The sequence below is a fragment of the Acomys minous genome, assembly GCF_964271855.1.
Source record: "Acomys minous genome assembly, chromosome: 4".
Classification (NCBI taxonomy): Eukaryota; Metazoa; Chordata; class Mammalia; order Rodentia; family Muridae; genus Acomys; species Acomys minous.
Genome location: NC_140486.1, coordinates 53949369 through 53970313, shown reverse-complemented (window position 1 = coordinate 53970313; position 20945 = coordinate 53949369).

Genomic DNA, 20945 nt, shown 5'->3' with positions numbered 1-20945 from the left:
CAAGGTCACATATTAGCACAAACTACTTTCTAGGAAAAATGGAATATATGGACATTTAGTATACATAACTCATTTGGAAATTATTGATTTATTTGAGTTATTTTGTTCTAACATAAAAACAACTGGCATTAAAGTCATATTGCTAGTTAGTAATTAGGCTGGAAGGTACTTTTTTTATAATTTTTGAAATCATTACATTGATGCCTTTGTTTCCACTGAACTTATAAAAGTTGCTTATTCAGACACAGGGCCCAGAGGCCATTAGCTAGAGCTGACATGAATGCCTACTCTATAGGGCTTTCATGGATACAGAAGGCATCAAGCAAGCTTTCACATGAAGGAAACAACTGACAGTCCTACCCAGCTATGATGCTCGTGCACCAAAACCAAGACCAGCATGCCATGATAACCTTAAGGGTACAGTGATGCCACAAGTACCTTAATAGTAACCATCAGCTTTCTAACTGAACTTGAGACCTGCTCAACAACAAGGAAATCATGCCTGGTACTAGAAACCTAACCAACTACCAGCAGCTAGTGGAATCATGGGTCTCGAAGAAGAACCTACACTCACCGCTTTAGTAAGCCAACAGAGTGCCTAGCTAAGTTCTGAACATTTGTCCTTATACCCACAGATAAGAACCCCTCATCAGGGAAACCAACAGACAGAAACCATTACAAAAAAAAAACACAACCAATCAAAATGCAGAACTGTGGGATTCAACACAGATAGGTACCTCCATGAAACAACTCCTATACCTAAAGCTCATGAGGCCTCTACCCTACACAAAGAACTAGGGAATGTCAAATGGGAGAAACACAGTGGTTAGCCCTGAACATATATGTGCAAGTATAGCTATACACACTGAGGAGGTAGTATTTAGGAACACATATGTACACACATGTATGTATGTAACAATTAACGAAAAAGAAGTCATAAATTTGAAAAAAAAAAAGCAAGGGGTATATTGGAGGGCTGAAAGGGAGAAAGAGGAAGGGGAAATGTAATTACAATCTCAAAAATAAAACATTAATTTTTATTTTTTTTCTTTTCTTTTTTTTAATACATTTTTATTAATTTATACATATTACATCTCAGTTGTTAGCCCATCCCATGTATCCTCCCATTCCTCCCTTCCTCCCACTTCCCCCCTACTCCCCTCCCCTCCCCTAAGTCTGTGTCTGAGGGGGACCTCCTCCCCCTGAATATGCTCAAGTCTCTCCTTGGTGACCTATTATCTTTCCTCTGAGTGCCACCAGGCATCTCCGTCCAAGGGACATGTTCAAATATGGGGCACCAGAGTTTGTGTGAAAGTTAGATCTCCTTCTCCACTCAACAGTGGAGAATGTCCATTGGCTAGTCCGGGTAGGGGTTCAAGGTTTTTACTGCCTATTTTTTCCTTGGCTGTTGCCACAGTTTACGGAGGACCCCAGGGCCCAGACTCGCCTGTAGTTTTCCAGGACTCACTGGATCCTTCCATTTCCTCTTTCTCCCAGGCTTCTCACACCTAAAGTTTCAATAGGATGTCCTCCCCTCTTACCCACTATTCTGGTAGGTACAGTTTTTCATGGGGACGTACACCTTGGACTAGTGTCTCGATATAAGTGAGTATATACCATTTAGCTCTTTTTGCTTCTGTGTGAACTCACTCATTATGACAATTTCTAGTTCAATCCATTTGTCCACAAATTTTGGAAATTCCTTGTTTTTAATAGCTGAGTAGTATTCCATAGTGTAAATGTACCACAGTTTCTTTATCCATTCTTCTATTGAGGGACACGTAGGTTGTTTCCAAGTTCTGGCTATTATGAATAAGGCAGCTATGAACATGGTTGAGCATATGTCCCTGTTGTGTGGTAGTACATCCTCTGGGTATATTCCAAGGAGTGGAATAGCTGGGTCTTGAGGAAGCCCTATTCCCATTTTTCTGAGAAAGCACCAGATAGCTTTCCAAAGTGGTTGTACTAGTTTGCATTCCCACCAGCAATGCAGGAGTGTTCCTCTTTCTCCACACCCTCGCCAGCATGAGGTGTCAGTTGAGTTATTGATCTTAGCCATTCTGATGGGTGTAAGATGGAATCTCAGTGTCGTTTTGATTTGCATTTCTCTGATGACTAACGAGGTCGAGCATTTCTTTAAGTGTTTCTCAGCCATTTGATATTCCTCTGTTGAGAATTCTCTGTTTAGCTCTGTGCCCCATTTCTCTATTGGGTTATTTGGTTTGGTGGTGTTTAATTTCTTAAGTTCTTTATATATTTTGGATATTAGACCTTTGTCAGATGAAGAGTCGGTGAAGATCTTTTCCCAGTCTGTAGGCTGTCGCTTTATTCTCTTGACAGTGTCACCTGCCTTACAGAAGCTTCTCAACCTCATGAGGTCCCATTTATTAATTGTTGATGTTAAGGCCTGGGCTGTTGGTGTTCTGTTCAGGAAGTTGTCTCCTGTGCCTATGAGTTCCAGACTCTTCCCCACTTTTTCCTCTAACTGGGTTAATGTCTGTGGTTTTAGGTTGAGGTCTTTAATCCACTTGGACTTGAGTTTTGTGCATGGTGACAAATATGGGTCTAATTTCATTTTTCTACATGTAGACATCCAGTTAGACCAGCACCATTTGTTGAAGATGCTGTCGTTTTTCCATTGAATGGATTTGGCTTCTTTGTCGAAAATCAGGTGAGCAAATGTGTGTGGATTCATCTCTGGGTCTTCAGTTCGATTCCATTGATCCACTAGCCTATTGCTGTGCCAGTACCATGCTGTTTTAATTACTGTTGCTCTATAGTACAACTTGAGATCAGGTATGGAGATTCCTCCAGCGGATCTTTTATTGTATAGGATTGTTTTTGCTATTCTGGGCTTTTTGTTTCTCCATATGAAGTTGAGAATTGTTCTTTCAATATCTTCAAAATATTTAGTAGGTATTCTGATAGGGATTGCATTGAATCTGTAAATTGCTTTTGGTAAGATGGCCATTTTTACTATGTTGATTCTTCCAATCCACGAACAAGGTAGATCCCGCCATCTTCTGATGTCATTTTCAATCTCTTTCTTCAGAGGTTTAAAGTTTTTTCAAATAAATCCTTCACTTGCTTGGTTAGGGTTATTCCTAGATATTTTATATTGCTTGTGGCTATCGTGAAGGGAGTAATTTTTCTAATTTCTTCCTCTGCCTGTTTGTCATTTGTATATAGGAAAGCTACTGACTTTTTTGAGTTTATTTTGTATCCTGCCAATTTGCTGAAGGTGTTTATCAGCTGTAGGAGTTCTCTGGTGGAATTTTGGGGGTCACTTATATACACTATCATATCATCTGCAAATAGGGATAATTTTACTTCTTCCTTTCCCATTTGGATCCCCTTGATCTCCTTTTGATGTCTTATTGCTCTGGCTAGAACTTCAAGAACTATATTAAAGAGATATGGGGAAAGTGGGCAGCCTTGTCTAGTCCCTGATTTTAGAGGGATTTCCTTGAGTATCTCTCTGTTTAATTTAATGTTGGCTATTGGTTTGCTGTATATAGCCTTTATTTTGTTTAGAAAAGTGCCTTGTATTCCCGATCTCTCCAGAACTTTAAACATAAATGGGTGTTGGATTTTGTCAAATGCTTTTTCTGCATCTAAAGAGATGATCATATGGTTTTTCTCTTTCAGTTTGTTTATATGGTGGATTACATTGATGGATTTCCATATGTTAAACCATCCCTGCATTCCTGGAATGAAGCCTACCTGGTCATGGTGAATGATGTCTTTGATATGCTGTTGTAATCGCTTTGCGAGTATTTTGTTGAGTATTTTTGCATCAATGTTCATAAGAGAAATTGGTCTGAAATTCTCTTTTTTTGTTGGCTCTTTGTGGGGTTTAGGTATCAATGTGACTGTGGCCTCATAGAAGGAGTTTGGTAATATTCCGTCCATTTCTATCTTTCGGAATAGCTTGAATAGTATCGGTATTAGCTCCTCTTTGAAGGACTGGTAGAATTCTGCGCTGAAACCATCTGGCCCTGGGCTTTTTTGGTTGGAAGACTATCAATGGTTGCTTCTATTTCTATAGGCGAAATAGGGCTATTTAATTTGTTTATCTGGTCTTGGTTCAATTTTGGTAAATGGAATCAGTCGAGAAATTTGTCCATTTCCCTTAAATTTTCAGATTTTGTGGCATAAATGTCTTTGAAGTAGGTCCTTATGATTCTTTGTATTTCTTCGGTGTCTGTTGTTATGTCTCCCTTTTCATTTCTGATTTTGTTAATTTGGATAGCGTTTCTTTGTCTTTTAGTTAGATTGGCTAACGGTTTGTCTATCTTGTTAATTTTCTCAAAGAACCAGCTCTTGGTTTTGTTGATTCTTTGGATTGTTCTCTTTGTTTCTAATTTATTGATTTCAGCCCTGAGTTTGATTATTTCCAGGCGTCTACTCCTCTTGGGTGTTTCTGCTTCTTTTTTTTCTAGGGCTTCCAGATGTGTTGTTAGGTTGTTTATGTGAGATGATTCCATTTTCTTTTTAAAGGCACTTAGTGCTATGAATTTTCCTCTTAGCACTGCTTTCAATATGTCCCACAAATTTGGGTATGTTGTTCCATCATTTTCATTGAATTTCAGGAAGTCTTTTATTTCTTCCCTTATTTCTTCTGTGACCCATGTGTTAAAATGTTAATTTTTTAAAACCTGCTTAAAAAATATATGCTTTATTAACTTCCAGCCTAACATAAATAACATAACCAAATGAGAGAATATTAATTTCTATTTAGCAGGTAAATACACCAATCAATACTTTCAAGTAATTTATTTCACCACCTTTTGATCTTGGAAATAAAAGACCACAACACAGGCCTGTCTGACAAATTTATGTAATACCTTGTGCCATCACTGGTACTCAGACTGTTGGGACAGCCAGTGAGACTTCGTGCAGTTCAAGCCTGTCACCACCTGTTTGCCTCATACCTTCCCTCAAAATCTATCAAAGATCTAAACTATGTCTTCTGAAGAAATTCAGTCTTGTTCATGATGCCAGACTTTTTTTTAATCAGACTTTCTTATTCAAGAAAATGATGAGAAAATATGGGTGGTTGCAGAGTGTTTTCTTCATCAGTAGCTACAGATGACAAAAAAAATTATTATAATGTACATCTCATTTGCTAATGTAGTTCTACTTAAAAAGTCACACACTTCACTGTGACATTTTTTTCCTCCTCTCTCCTGACTGTATGTCATCAAACACTGTTGGTACAAGGCCACCTGTTCGTGAAGCACCCAAGCAGGCATGGCATTTCTGAAATAATGCAGAGAGATACAACAGCAGGTAAAACTGGGAAAGTCCCAGATGATGTTCATTCCACAATAATTCCAGATACATCTTAAGAATTTTTATCTTGAATTTATATTCTCTCTAAATATATTCACATACATTTGCAAGTTTGTCAGCTATGTTGCAATATGTGCATTAATTAATATTTAAGCTTATGTCAAACATAAATGTATGAACTAAGTTAAAGGCATAAATTAAGGGCACATTCACATATTAAGCATACTATTTTGGTTGTTAGGCTTAAAAAGAGACTTAAAAAGGTCAATGAGAAGATTTCTTGGCTCTCCGTGTGCTCTCAATTTTTTGCCCTCTTAATCTCTTCATGACATCACAGGCTATGTCAACGTTGACAATAGAAAACATTGATCTGCTATCAGTTGACATAACAATTACATGATATTTAATTGTTTATTTTTAGGTTTGAATAAATCATATATTCAATAGTTGTCTTTCTAAAGCATCTCTGTATAAAACTTCCAAATGAATCTCAATGATTATTTTCAAAGCCATTGACTTATCCTTATAGATCTCTGGTTCTTTGGATGTCACATCTACAGCCAGAACTACTTCAGTACTTAAAGTCTTCATTTGCTATATTACACTATACAATGAAAGGATGGCTGCAGATGAGATAGAAGGCAAAGGGGTGCTGAGATTACATGCCTGATGAATACAAGACCCTCGTTTGATCTCCAAGGTTAGAGAGAGAAAGAGAGGAGAGAGAAGAAGAAGGAGGAGGAGGAGAAGGAGAAGAAGGAAGAAGAAGAAGGAGGAGGAAGAGGAAGAAGAACAACAATGAGGAGGAGGAGAAAGAGCAGGAGGAGGAGGAAAAGAAAAAGAAGGAGGAAGAGGAGAAGGAGGAGGAGAAGAAGGAGAAGAACAACAACAACAATAATGAGGAGGAGGATGAAGAGCAAGAGGAGGAGGAAAAGGAAAAGAAGGAGGAAGAGGAGAAGGAGGAGGAAGAGGAGAAGAAGAAGAAGAGAGGAAGAAGAAGAAGAAGAAGAAGAAGAAGAAGAAGAAGAAGAAGAAGAAGAAAAGGAGGAAGAGGAGAGAGGGAGGTAGGGAGAGAGGAAACCAGAAGACAATTCAAGAGAAACAGAGCTTGAGAAATTTCAGAGTAACTTAGTGCCACTTTTAATTATCCATTAACACATTCCCATGAAATGTTCAATATGCTAGGTCAAGGAAACAGTGGCTTTCTGTAGCTCTAAGGGTCTAAAATTGTCCACAACCCTAAAGAAAGTAGATTTATTGTTCTACAACTTTTCCAAATAAGATTCTGTCCCTGAAGACATTGTGTGTTGTATTGTGACACCCTAAGCATTCAATCAAATTGAGTTATTCTACTCCCTCCTTTTGGCAGACACAGAACTGTGAATTAGTGAATGGCTGGTTATAAAGCACTTTGGTGAACTACAGTGCCCAATCAATGCATGCTGAAGAACTTCCTGTTTAACAGTCTTATTCGTATATGAGGGACATGGCTTCCAGTGACACCATAACATCAACCGTCTTATTTGGTGGTGACTGGGTATTCTATTATACATCTAATGCTCTATAATGCATTTATTAATTTGTGCTATGTTAACAAAACTTTTGTAATAAGCAGGGAAGGAAATTTGGGTGGTGTATTCTTTAGATGTATTATCTTACAGAATTATGGTATATACTAAGTGACTCTTTAGTAGAGATCATTATGACATATATACAAATAAAAACATCATAAAATATAAAACTTAAAGCTATATGAGGAAGCTTCTCAATAAAAGTGCGCTTTGAGGGGTCACTTTCAAAATAAGGATGCTAATAAAGTTCCCAGGGAATGAGGTGAGCAGTTTCACAGTTCAATGGCAGTAGAAACTTTTCCATTTCACAACTGCATGAAGTCCTGCTTCTTTACTGAGCTCTTTGTGGCTTCCAAAGGAGGCACCAAGAAAAAAAGACAGAACCAAGTATTGAAGGAACAAATTTCTTTAGCTCTTTAACTTTCTTAGTATCTGTTTTTTCAGTGTTTTAATTTGTCACTATGAAGCATTATTCGAAGTTAAAAAGAAAACAAAATAAAGAGGGTACCATCTGGTCTTTTCAGATTTCAGTTTTGTTTCTCTACTTCCAACACCTTACTCGCAACTGTATGATTTAGATCTGAAGCTCCTCCTCCCAAAGCTCACATATGGAAGGTTTGGTACCTAGTGCAGAAGTGCTCAGCAGCAGAGCCTTTGGATGATGAATGGGTCATGAGTGCTCTTAATGGATTAAAGACAGGCATTGCTATAAAAATCAATCTATATATCATTTCTATATCTATATCTATCCCCTCCTCTCTCTCTTTCTCTTGGTCACCACCATATGAGTTTCTTTCCTCCACCATATGCTTTTTTCCATGACATTCTGTCTGTCCACCAGCCTAGCAGTACTCAGATGAAGTGACCATGGACTGAATCCTTCAAACTGAGAGCCAAAATAATCTTCATTTAAATTGAATTTTCTCAGGTATTTGTTGAAGTGACATAAATCTGACTAACATAAAATGTATAACACAAATATAAACAGAAATTACTTATACATAAGTCAACAGTCCTACTGAAATTTATTGATCTTTAGTTTTATATATACCAGTAGGGTTTTACTTTTATTAACCAAAACTAATGAAATTCCAGTCTCAATATATAGAAATATATGATTAAAAATACCGAATGGAATAAATGACATCTTTACTATAACAGTTCTCTCTCTCTCTCTCTCTCTCTCTCTCTCTCTCTCTCTCTCTCTCTCTCTCTCTCTCTCTCACACACACACACACACACGCACACACACACACACACACACACACACCACACACACACACCACACATACACACATACCCCTTTGCTGTTATTTGCATAATGATTTGGTCCTCAGATATACTAGGCAATATCATTAACCTACCATGATAATTATATCATTCTATTTAAATCTGGTATATGGAATATGAAGGTGAGGAATATATGGTGGCAGCTTAAGCTGCTGTCATGCAGCAGAGGAGCTTTAATACCAACTTCTAACAATTGGGGAATTTTCTTTTGTGGATTAAGCACAAGTGCCTTTTGAATGAGCTGTCAACAATGTGTGAAGACACCAGGCCAAAGTGAGGAATGAGTTCCCTATTAGATACACACAGTATAAATATATATATACTACTTAAGTTTAAACAAATGGTGTTCTAATGGGAAAACAGAGAACTGGCCTATTTCTAAGACTACTATGGCAAATGGCAAGTATTCACTCACTGAAGGAAAAAAAAAAAGGCCACCCAGTCTGTGAGATGTGGCCGCGAGGTTAGTTCCCAGCCAGAGAGGGAGTTCAACACTGTGTTCCCTTTAAGAGCCTATGAAGTCTTCCTGTTCTAAGCTCTACATGTTTACCCAGATGTATGGCTTTCAACTTGTAAGAGAATTTTCACATTACACACTGAAAAAGTTTGAGTTATGAATCAGTGACTTCTGGAGTCCCGTTCAGAGCAGTAATCACAAATGCATGCTTTGGACTATGTGAAAAAGAAATAAACTCCCTCTGAGGCTTTCTGGTCACTGGATTTGTAAAAAGAAAAACTAAAAGTTCTCAGTGTCATATAACAGCAAATATTTATTTTTCACTTGTGTCCTTTGAACCGCAAGGCTCAGCAGTAACTTTTGCCACATTGTCACTTGACTCCAGGCTTATTGCGTCTGACTTCACAATGTGGAGTTAATGGTGGAGCAGAAGGCTTTACCTGAAGCATGCTGCTTCCACAGCAGAAAGAGCGAGATGCAGTAAACCTAGTCAGTGCAGGCAGTCACATTTATAGTTTTCAGACATTTATCACTTCACTCGTGTTGTTAAATAAATAGCCAGTAAACAACCCAAAGTCAAAATGTATGCATAGTGATAAGAGTGAGGCTGTAGATCTCCTTGAAGGTAGGAGAAAGTGAATAATGCAAAACAGCAACACTGTCAACCCATTGACATGGTCTGGCCTTTTTAATACCTTTGCCTACTGTAAAACACATTTGAGCACTAGTGTTGGACTTAGAGCTTTTACCTGAATAACCTTCTTCTCACCCTATTCTGTCTCACCTCAAACTGTGCTCTTCGTTTAAATATTTTATTTAGTTAAAATGTAATTATGATCATTTCCATCCTCTTTCTTCTACCTCCCAAATTTGCAGGGCCTCATCTTCTTTAAGCATTTTTGTTCCTTATCCATTATTTTCCACATGCGTTACATATACGTAATTGTTCCATATACCTTCCTGTAAATGAATAAATATATGAAGAAAACCTGCTGAGCTCATTAAGCGTTGCCTTTACGCATTTGTTTCCAGGGCTGACCACTTGCTAATAGGAAACCAATCAGGGAAGTCACTCCTGGGTGGAAATAATTCTTCCACTCTCAGCAGTTGTTAACTGATAATAGCTCTTTAACAGTGGGAGGGTGTGCTGTAAGACTTATTCTGGGATGCCAACTGAAGTTGGAATTGTTCGGGCCTTCCTTAGGCAGCCATGTTGTTGAAAGTTCATGGGCACAGCTTTCCTGCCATAACTAGAAGGCACAATCTCAAAGTAGAGTTCCTGCCCTCTGGCTCTTAAAATCTTTCTTCTCATTCTTCTGCAGTCTTCCCTGGGCCTGAGGTGCAAGAATTCTGTTGCGCCTGTACCAACTGGTGCTAGGCAACCCTACTGTCAGTTGTTCTCTACATTTTGACTAGTTGCTGCTTTCTGTGATGGTCTTTTTCCATGATGAGAGGTGAGAGCTACGCTTCACCGTGGATATAAGCAGTTAGAGTGCAGTTAGGAACTAGCATAGGTAAGTGTCAGTAGTATGTGCTCCTCTTGAGCCTATGATCTTTCCAGCCATAGGTAGTTGTATTTCCTTACAAACTCCCTCCCGAAATAACACTTCTTTATTTGTCTTGTAATTTCTTCCCTGCACCTAGGTTGTGTAGTTCCCACTCTAGAAGCCCTCCGCCATTGGTTTCCCTTTAAGTGATTGCATTGGTGGAACAGCAGTGAGCATAGCTGCCTTCCAAGTAAAGAGACTATTTTAAGAAAATAAAGCAATATTCCCAGGGTTTAGCAGCATCGATTGAAGATGAGATTAAAGCCCAGGTTTATCTACTTCATTTATTTGCATCAAACAATTCTGAGTTTATAAACAAAACGCCATAGTGTTCTCACATAGTCCTGTGAACAGAGAGCCTGGACGTTCTGTTCTGAAGCTTGTAACCATGCTGGGTAACCTGTAGGGTGTCTTCCAAGCCAAGAGTCTGTGGACTTATGAAGATAGGAAACAATCAGGATGAAATCTGGCCCATGCTCATGGATTATGTGGTTCAGTAACCACATAATACCCCAGTTACAGAAGCTACAGAACAAAGTCTGGCCATCTTTTATAGCCACCTATTTATCTGTTTATTCAATAAAGAAAATGAAACAAGGTAATCAGATGTTACACCAAAGCAAATAAAGCTTCTTGGCACCTCCATTGCTTAGGACATAATTTTAAGCAAAGTTAATGCAGTAAGGAGGACGGAGAAGGCAAAACAAGAACCAGAAGCATTTCTGAAGAGCGACACCAAAGCCACACTGTACCAAGCTTCCTACCAACCTCTGAGAATGTCAGGCCGTGTTCTTCAGTAACTTCCACTCCCTCTCCAAACTTCTCCCAGATCCACCACCCTTCCCTAGTCACATGAAGTTGTGCCCTCTTTCTTGATGTTGTATTGTTTTGTTTTGTTTTGTTTTGTTTTGTTTACATATTTCAATTCCAATTTTTGCTGTCTATGTGTTTTTGGCTGTCTGGCCTTCCATTGGAGTCTGGTCAACTTACCACGGTCGGCATGCTTAAATAAAACTGACTTTCCCTCTCTGTCTGTGAGAGTTTCTTTGACTGTGATAACACACCATGACCAAAAGCAAGTTGAAGGAAAGGGTGTCTTTCAGCTTATAGTTCTGCATCAGAACCCATCACTGAGGGACGTCAGGGTAGGAACTCAAGCAGGGCAGGAACCTGGAGGCAGGAGCATGCAGAGGCCATGGGGGGGGGGTGCGCTTATTGGCTTGTTCTCAATGGCTTGCCCAGCATGCCTTAATCTCCCAAGACTGCCTGCACAGTGGTGGCACTGTCCAGAGTGAGCAAAGCTTTCTTACATGGATAATTAATCAAAAAATCAAGTTGTGCAGGTTAACAAATAGCATTATCAATAGCTTGAAATGTTTTGGGGTCTATCGGGTTCCCCTGGTCAACAACCTCCAAAAGATGTAATTTTTAATAGCTGAATAATAATAATGTTTTGTTTTATAAATATCCATTATTTTCAATATCCATCCATCCATTGCAAAGAAACAGTATTTTCTGGACACAACAGGCAATTATATATGTGAATTCACAGCATTTGAGATAGCATGCCTAAGAACTACCCAACCTCCAGCCAGACAAAAGCGCATCGTGTACTGGGGAAGAAGGCACAAAATCCTATTCTGGATAAAAAGCTATTTACAATTGTTAGTTTCTGGGAGGGAAAGAGAAGGTCATCCGTCTCTTAGGATGATGTCCCTAGTACACTGAACCTACCCCAGTGAAAGGCCACACATCAGAGAGTATATGGACAGGACATTCTCCACAGTTGAGTAGAGAGTGGGGTCTGACTTTCACATGAACTCTGGTGCCCCATATTTAAAAACAAACTTTTTTTTAAAGTTAAACCTGTCAAGAAATAAAGAAAATGGAAACCCACCCGAGAATGCTGACAACTCATGGATGTATCGACCTCCAAACTTGGCAATTTCAAACTCACAATATTTCTCATTGTGCTTTCAGTTCCACTCTCCCCTGAGCTAACTCAGGCCCATGTTAGTCACTATTTGAATTGCTATAATAACTGCCAAAAGGTTTCTATTTCTTCTCAGAAGTTTATTTGTGTATTTAAAATAGTTTTGCTAGTCTAATTTCTTAGAGCAATAAGGAATTATATTTTCTTTATAAATATTATTTTATGAAAGTAATTTTGTTACTCTATATAAGGTAAAAATGTATCAATTAATGATAATATTATGTGAAAATAAAGTATATATTATATGGTTTTGAAACATTTTGTGCAGCTTTTAGTTTCTCATGCGGTTAAATAAGTTAAAAAATGAAAGTAATGACAAAGATATTACTGGAAGTGAATACTTGCAGAAAATGAGAGCTGTGTTATTGCTGGTGCCTCAGGAGAAAAATAGAGGCACTATAATATGAAAAATACACCTCACAGGAGAAAGTCAGTGGGACAGAAATGAAAGTCAGATTAGCTTACATACGAAAACAGCTGGAAGGTTTCAACTTGAATGAATTCAATACCTTCTTTGGTTATTTCAAGATGTATGTATGTGTGTTTGAGATTCTTTTAGACTGTCTTACATACACGAGGCAGGACTGTAGTGGGTGTTTTGCCATTAGAATATCTATATACATAATTTTAAAATAACTATTGTCTTTCAAAATTAAAAGTGTAGGTTATATCGAAAACACCTCATTGGAGTTGGGTTTACTTGTTTACACTCTAACAGTCTCTTTATTTTTAGTTTGTTTTATTTTTTTCAGACAAAATCTCTCTGTGTAGCTCTGGCTGGCCTAGAACTTAGTAGGTAGACCAGCCAGGCCTCAACGCACAGAGATTGATATCTGCCTGCCTCTGCTTCCTAAGTCCTGGGATATCAGGAAAAAGCCACAAGCTTTCTGTTCATTGATTAAGTAAAAAATTTAATGTATACTGGAGGAAAATGGCACTGGGCTAGTAGCTATAAGGATAATAAGATTTGTTATAAATATTCAATCCCTTCTTTAAAAGGAAGCAACAACTGGCTGTGTGGTACAGAAAAATGATTTGTATTTTCATTTATTTTTTATTAATACTTTTATTTTATTACACATGTATAAAACAAACTACATACAGCAGGGAGAACCATGTGACAATCATGAGAATAATGAGTTCTATACATGTTACATTCATAGTGAATTGGCCGTCTGCATTAGTCCCATTTGAAGTAAGTGTCTTTCCTGTCTTGTTGGGTCTAAATTTCCAAATGAAATTCAATATCTATCCTATTTCAAGAGGCTCCAATGTTATAAAGTGTATTGGGTGACTGGTCAGGCAGTAAACTGTCTTAGGTCAATTTGTGCATTTTGGAAGCTGCTAACCCACACTGCTGGTTCACTCAAGAATTTAAGTTTTATTCCTTCTCAGGTCTCTGAGAGGCATTGAAGACAAGATAGTACAGTTTTACAACCAAGCTTAGTTGATTAGGGGACAAGATCATCTTGGATAAGGCTAAAGAAGTTAAACTATTAGAGATTTGTATTTTTAATATTTAATCTTTTCAGGAGAGTAATGACTATACCATATTTTTATTTTGCTTTTTTGAAGCTATCAAAATTAATGGAAACTATCCAATAGAGTCATTATCATAATTTTATCTTCACTATTGTTATTTGCCCTCCCAAAGGTAGTTTAGGAAAGGGTTAGTCCTCAGCTGACTGTACTGCATCAAGTGAGAGCAGGGTTAATCAATGCCATCTAGTTGAAGAAAGAAGGTCACCGGTGCCGTGTACCTAAACAGCATGTTAGGACCTAAACCTTTTCCTCTTTTCTACCAGGTCACCAAGAGAGAAGTGTAATGTGCTCTCTGCCATATGTTCTATCTCAGATGGTCCCAAAGTGACAGAGTCAGAAGACCATTAACTACTACTTCTGAAACCATGACATGAAGTAAATATTTCTCTTTTCTGAGTTGAACAACTTGCATATTTTAACAGGAAGCAGACTAACATGGTCATCATCATCATCATCATCATCATCATTTTCATGTGTTTGGATGTTGGTTCATATTAGAGTATGTGTTGTGTTTTCTTTGGTTTTTTTTTTTTGCATTCATAGATTTTAAATTGTAATTTTATTATGAGCATTCACATGATTCTACATGGCCAACAAAACTTATTTGCACTATTTCAGAGATCTACACACAAGAGTGCCCACTATGACCACACCTACATTTCACTGGCTAACACGCCTTTGTCTGCATGGCGCTAACAAAGGATTATAACAACTCTTACAAGTAAACGTTTTCCAGATAAAACACAACAACCAAGAACTTAAATATCATATAATAAACAAATTTGTGCATCTAAGCATGCATGTCATCAGTATGTCCCCAAAATCCTGTAGATCATGCTTAATGTTATAAATGCACTATTGATTCTATTTCAGTATCAATTAGACATCTTATATTTGCATCTTATAAATATGCATCTCACATCAATGGTTAAGAATGTATAAGATCAGATAATTTTTCAATCTGAAGTTCTCAGGAGCTCTTACATCTTTCTTGGTGTTTCTATTCTTTTTTATTTTTAAGAAATTCTTGATCATTCCCTACCTTTTGTTTTATTCAGAACATAATGCTCCATTTGTTCTAATTATGCTAATATACCTCCCGAGTTACGAGCTTATTATGTATTCTCATCATGTCCCTTGAGTCCCACTCAGTGTCCTGTGTTTCTTCTCTGCCAACAGAGAATAAATGCTCTTAAATAATACAGAAAGGACACAGGAAACTGATCTTTACCAAATACTATGTATGCTTGTTTGTCTTTATCTCCAGAACTATAATTAACTAAAAAAACCAATACGCTCAATTCATCTTTTGGGGACAATCCTTCTCTACGTCAGCTTTCCTCAGGTATTAACGCTGCAGCTCCCTACCAAGATGCAGCATCACCAGGGCATAGGCCATACCTGAAGAAGTAGGTAAGTCTTGTTTTCTGGGTAAGGGAAAGTAAGGAATTAAAATTAAAGACAGAAGCCCACCAACTCAGCAGGCTTCCATTCCCTCCTCATCCTTGACATGTAATTCTCATTCTAAAATGAAAGAACATTAACTCATCATCATAGGAGGGAGAGAATTGTACTTAAGGTAGCTTACAAGTTATGACTAGGATGTTTTTACTGTCCCCCAAAGATACAATTCAAGATAGATACTCTCACTATACTTACTTTCAGGAGGATGGTTTAAATTCCCAAAATACCCTATACTTTATCATATATGGTATTTTAATCTGGAAGAAGTTTTATCTTCTGTGACCTCAATAGTCTAGAGAATATGAGCACCAGCCTGTATTAATTACTGTAAATGGATACTGTAGACTTGGTGTGAACTCATGGGAAATCTAAAAGAGAGGGAAACTCATTTCCTACTGGTCCCAACATTAGCCGACACAAATTGGATTTAGTGTCTGGCTTATGGAAGATTCAGCATATACCTACACACCATTTAATGAGTCCCTTGATTAAGAAAAGAATGTATTTACTATATCTAGGGCAAATTATTGTGTTAATGCCTGACTGGGACCTGCAAGTGATATAATTATAACATTACAATACAATACAATGGCTTTATTTAGCTAGGGAGTCATGGATTTGAACTGATTTACTTTCACATAGGAATTATAGTTGAAGCAAATTAGCAGATTTTAATTTAAAGTTTGGCCTTGTACAAAATGTGTAGATAAGTACAATTCATGGTTAGACAGGGATGATTGTCTTGCCTTTAAATAAATTTTTGAGAATTTCGGTTTCAAAATTTCACTCTTATGCACTAAAATAATTGTTTTTACTGAGCTTTGATATAAGTATTTTAATTAGGCAGAGATAATATTTTATGTAAGGTCAGTGGGACAACTTATTCTCCAACTGAGAAGTGTACTTGCTAAGGGGGGAGCTGGATAGCATGTGTTCATATGGTTTTGATAAATATTTATCAACTTTGTGAATTTGAATCAACTTGAAAAACAAACACAGCAATAGGATGTCCTCCCCTCTGTCCCACTTTCATGATAAGTGAAGACTTTCATGGGACATGCCCCTTGGGCTAATGTCCACATATAAGTGAGTATATACCATTTGAGTCTTTCTGCTTCTGAGTTAACTCACTCATTATGATCATTTCTAGTTCCATCCATTCATCCACAAATTTTGGGAATTCCTTGCTTTTAATAGCTGAGTAGTATTCCATAGTGTAAATGTACCACAGTTTCTTTATCCATTCTTCTACTGAGGGACACTTACAAGAAGAACATTATGACAGGAGGATTTAGGCCCAGGGGTCCTAATCAAACTATGGCACCAGCCAAGGACAATGCATGCAGTTAACTTCAGACCCCTACCCAGGACATTCTCCACAGTTGAGTGGAGAGTGGAGAGTGGGGACTGACTTTCATATGAACTCGGGTGTACCATATTTGACCACGTCCCCTGGATGGGGAGACCTGGTGGCCCTCAGAGGAAGGATAGCAGGCTACCAAGAAGAGGCTTGATACCCTATGAGCATATACAGGGGGAGGAGGTCTCCCTCAGTCACAGTCATAGGGGAGGGGAGTAAGGGGTTAGTGGGAGGGAGGGAGGAATGGGAGGATACAAGGGATGGGATAACCATTGAGATGTAATATGAATAAATTAATTTTTTAAAAACACAGCTGTTTTTCTAATATGTCCTCCCCATAAATAAACCCAGGAAAAAACAAAGAACCAGCTATCTTTTTCCATTAAACCTATTGTGTAAAATAAACAAAAGAAAATCTAGGTCTTCTTTAAAACTGTAACATTATAAACTTTATTTCAGGTAAAATGTTATTTTTATAATTAAAAATTCAGTCAACTTGTTATATGAGTTCAAATCACTATACAACATTTCTTTTCCCCCTCAGAAATAGAACTGTTCTTTAATCAGAGTAACTGAAGGTCCCCAGGCTCTCTGCAGGAGTACAGACTACACTCAAGTGGTGTGGGAGGTTTGACAATTTTATAGGATGGAAACGGCACTCTGGGGGTGGAAGGTTCAACTTCAGATCAGGTCCCCCGCAATCTGAGTGGTGCATACTAAGAGTCCTCGAGTGTCCTTGAACTAACAGGCCACAGGTGTTGCAGTGATGTCAACTTTCCTTCGGAACAGATAAGAAAAGGAGGGGAGAATCATATTGGTTGCTTCCTGCAAGGGACAATGGAGGGGAGTGAGGCTTTGACCACAGGATCTAAGGTGGCATCATAGGTCTGGTTGATTTCCTGTAGCAGGAGAGCGCTAACTTGATTGGCTATAGTGGCTGTCTCTCATCGCCTTCAGGCACACCCAGGGAAATATAAAATGGCTAGACAGACAGGAGACTGTAGTAAGAGGGGACTGAAGATTAGGGAACCTAGCAGGGGACCTAGCAAGAGCAACAACTGTCCTAACGTAGACCTAGTGACAGCAGTGGTTAATCCAGGAGGAGCTTCTGTAAAACACTTAAAAGACAGAGTAAAATGTAAGTGTAGGGTAATAAGGAAGAAGCCTGTCACTGAATTTATGTCTGGTCCCTGTGACTTCGGGCCCCATGTTCAATCACTTTGGAATTGCTGGTGTGGAAGTAGCATTGTTTCTGGAAAGACACATGGCCCATCCTAGCAATAGTCAGGAGACACAATTCTCCTTAATTTTTAGATTAACACAATATGCAAAGAATCAAGTTGGTCCTTAAAGATGCTAAGCTGATCTGAAATTTCTTTAAGCTTTTTCTGAGAGCTGCTGAGGTCATAGAGGTTAAGTGACTCAAAGTAGCCTTCATTTTAACTGTTCTAGTTATGAGTCCCGAAAAAAAATTGTCCAGAGGAGCAAAAAAAGGGGAATGAGGTAGCTGGTCCATCCATTAGTCCCCTTTTCAGAGGTCACCCGAACTGCACAGAGGGGTTTTGGTAGGGCCCAGATCTCTCTTAATTGCTTCAAGCTGACAAAGGGATGGGTGTGGTCAGAGTGCATCAGAGAATGGTCCAACTCAGAGCCCATGATAAAACTTAACAGATGGCAAAGATCCAGAGCATAAAACAGCCACTTGATGACATTATGCATCCTTGGAGTATGTTATGTGGGTGAGGCAGCATCTGCAACCTACAAATGAATGAGGCTGTTAGAACTACTCTAATCCATACTGTTACCACCAGGGGAGGAGGAGACAAGACAAAAGAGGAAAAAGAATCTAAAATCTCTAGGCAGGTTTGTCATAGGTCTTAGCAAAACTGATGGGTTTTGCCATTGTTGTGGATTATAAGAAGTAAGACCATTTGGTTTGGCAAAGAAGTTTCCGACATTTTTCACTGGCCAGTCAAAGATCAGAACCAGGCTTTTGGTCTCCTTGTGTATAATTTTGTGGGGAGCAGCACTAAGAGATGAAATCAATGAAGAAAAAGAACATTAATATCATAATTAACATAAGATTTTTTTTTTAGTTGTAGAGCTAGCTGGGCCTTGTCCCATAACCCGCAGGTGGATAAGGTGACCATGTTATCAGCTGTGTTATCATCAGACCCCGGCGTAAGGAGCAAGCGTCTGAAAGCTCTGAGAGAAAGTTAGGTACGGATATTTAGAGGAGATGGTATCTACCGCCTATGCAGGCGAGCCCAAAATAGCAAAATAAAGAAACAGGGGAAAGAATTTCATGGTCTCAGCATAAGAAAGTTGGGGCCATAAGTGGCCAATAGAGTGGCTAGAGTCGCACATGAGGTGTCTCTCAAAGCAGCAGAACATTTAAGGAATAAAGGTACAGAAAGACAAAGATCCCCAAGGATTAAGTTCCTAAGGAGCCTTGCCAGCACATGTTCTGGATGATGAAACTCTCAGGGAAATATTCCCTAACTTCAGAAGTTTGACCAGGTAAAGCCTGAAGTTTTATGGAGACACAGAGCAAAGGAGAAGAGTGACATAGAAAAGAGACTTGACGGTAAGGGGCTTCAAACCCCGAAAGAACTAAATTCAGGCCAGGTGTGGCCACTCTGTAACTGATGTTGAAGCCAGATCTGAACAGAGAGCCTCATGAGAGTGGGTGTCTGAGGCTAGCAAGACATAGTTTTGAGGTATAATTTGGGGCCCGCCAAAGGAGTGTTCTTGGGCACAGACAGTCTGGCCGCATCTCAGAAGATAGGGTAGAGGGATGCTACAGTCATTTCCCAAGTCATCACCTGGGCTTGAACAACTAGGGGAGGGCCAATCCTGATTTACAGAAGAGGGTGTCCCCTGCTTGGGGAAATCAGGTGGCCAAAGCAGAGGGCAAAAACCAAGGAAATCCCAGGGTTGAGAGAGGCCTGAAATGTGGATAGTTGCAGACATTGGCTGGCTTTACTTTCCTACTGCGTTTATGGTGGATGCAGTCCAGTAGGCAAATGGTGAGTGGCCGCCACACTGGAGGTAGAAGATAATGAGAGAGAAAAAGAGGATGGAAAATAATGATGAAGAGAGAGAGAGAAAACAACTCAAACTGAGTTCACATGGCACAGCAAAATCACAGAGGTGTCCAGCTGTGACTGGTGACCATTAAGCTTTCTTAGCCTCATGGTCATGATACGATGGGTCTCTGAAAAGAAAGAAGTGGCATGGGCAGCGATGGGGGTGGTCTCCCTAACTCCTCCCAGTTCCTGGCACTAAATATTAGGTTCAGTTGACGGAGACAGTGTGGAAATGGGAGAAAGTAGACAGGCATCTGCAGAAGCAGAATTGTGTTTTGTTTGTTTTGTTTTGTTTTGAGACAGGGTCTCTCTGTGTAGCCTTGGCTGTCCTGGACTCACTTTGTAGACCAGGCTGGCCTCGAACTCACAGCGCTCCGCCTGCCTCTGCCTCCCAAGTGCTGGGATTAAAGGCGTGCGCCACCATGTAATAAGAACAACTCTGCAGGAATTGGGACTGTGTTCTACAAAGAACATAAATATCCTCTATAGAATGTATCTCAGTGGATGTTTGTGCTTATTTTACCAATCCCTAATAGACTTGCTAATTTATTATTAATTATTGTCCAATAAAGCCGGGCCAAAATTGTCCCATTCAAGTACAAACCAGGCCAACTCCTCTTCACTCCAAGTTTAGATGACACAAGCTATTGGGACAATGTAGTCATAGATACTCTCAGCCCTGACAAAAAGTAGGAATATGTACAAATCAAATTGTCTTTCACATGCAACATCTAGGCTTATCGTATAGGCACTTCTAAAATAAATTTTTAGAAAAGCAGCACCAAAAGGAAACCGCAGACATGTCAGAGATGGCTCGTGGCAGCTTACTGCTTGCTGGTGATTTTACTGTCCTCCTTAAATGTTTCATTATTCTACAGTAAAGATACAGAAATATAAATGTATGTGAATTGTTTTCTGTTTATATTCAATCTGGTTTTAACCTTGATTACATTAGAGAACTAGATGTAAGTCTGGATAAAGCTTTCCTTTAAAAAGCAACCTAACTTAATCAAGAAGGCTGCTTGAAACTGGAAACTTTACCTTTCAAGGGATAATAATGAAAGGAGATACCACATAAAGGTAAAAGGAATGGAAGTTTCTAAATTATGTGCAGAGTCAGGTACAGTCAAATTATGTCATCTTCACTTCCTGAGATATTTTGAATTTTTCTAAACTTGTTTGCCTGAGACTTAAATGAGAAATTAAATATCATTAAAACACAATCAGCACGTCACACCACATGTTGACCCCGTATTTAATTCTAATCTTCGGGAAAAAAAAGTTTTTGGATGGTATTTTTGCATAATTTAAAAGGTTCCTACATGCTCTCAGAGTTA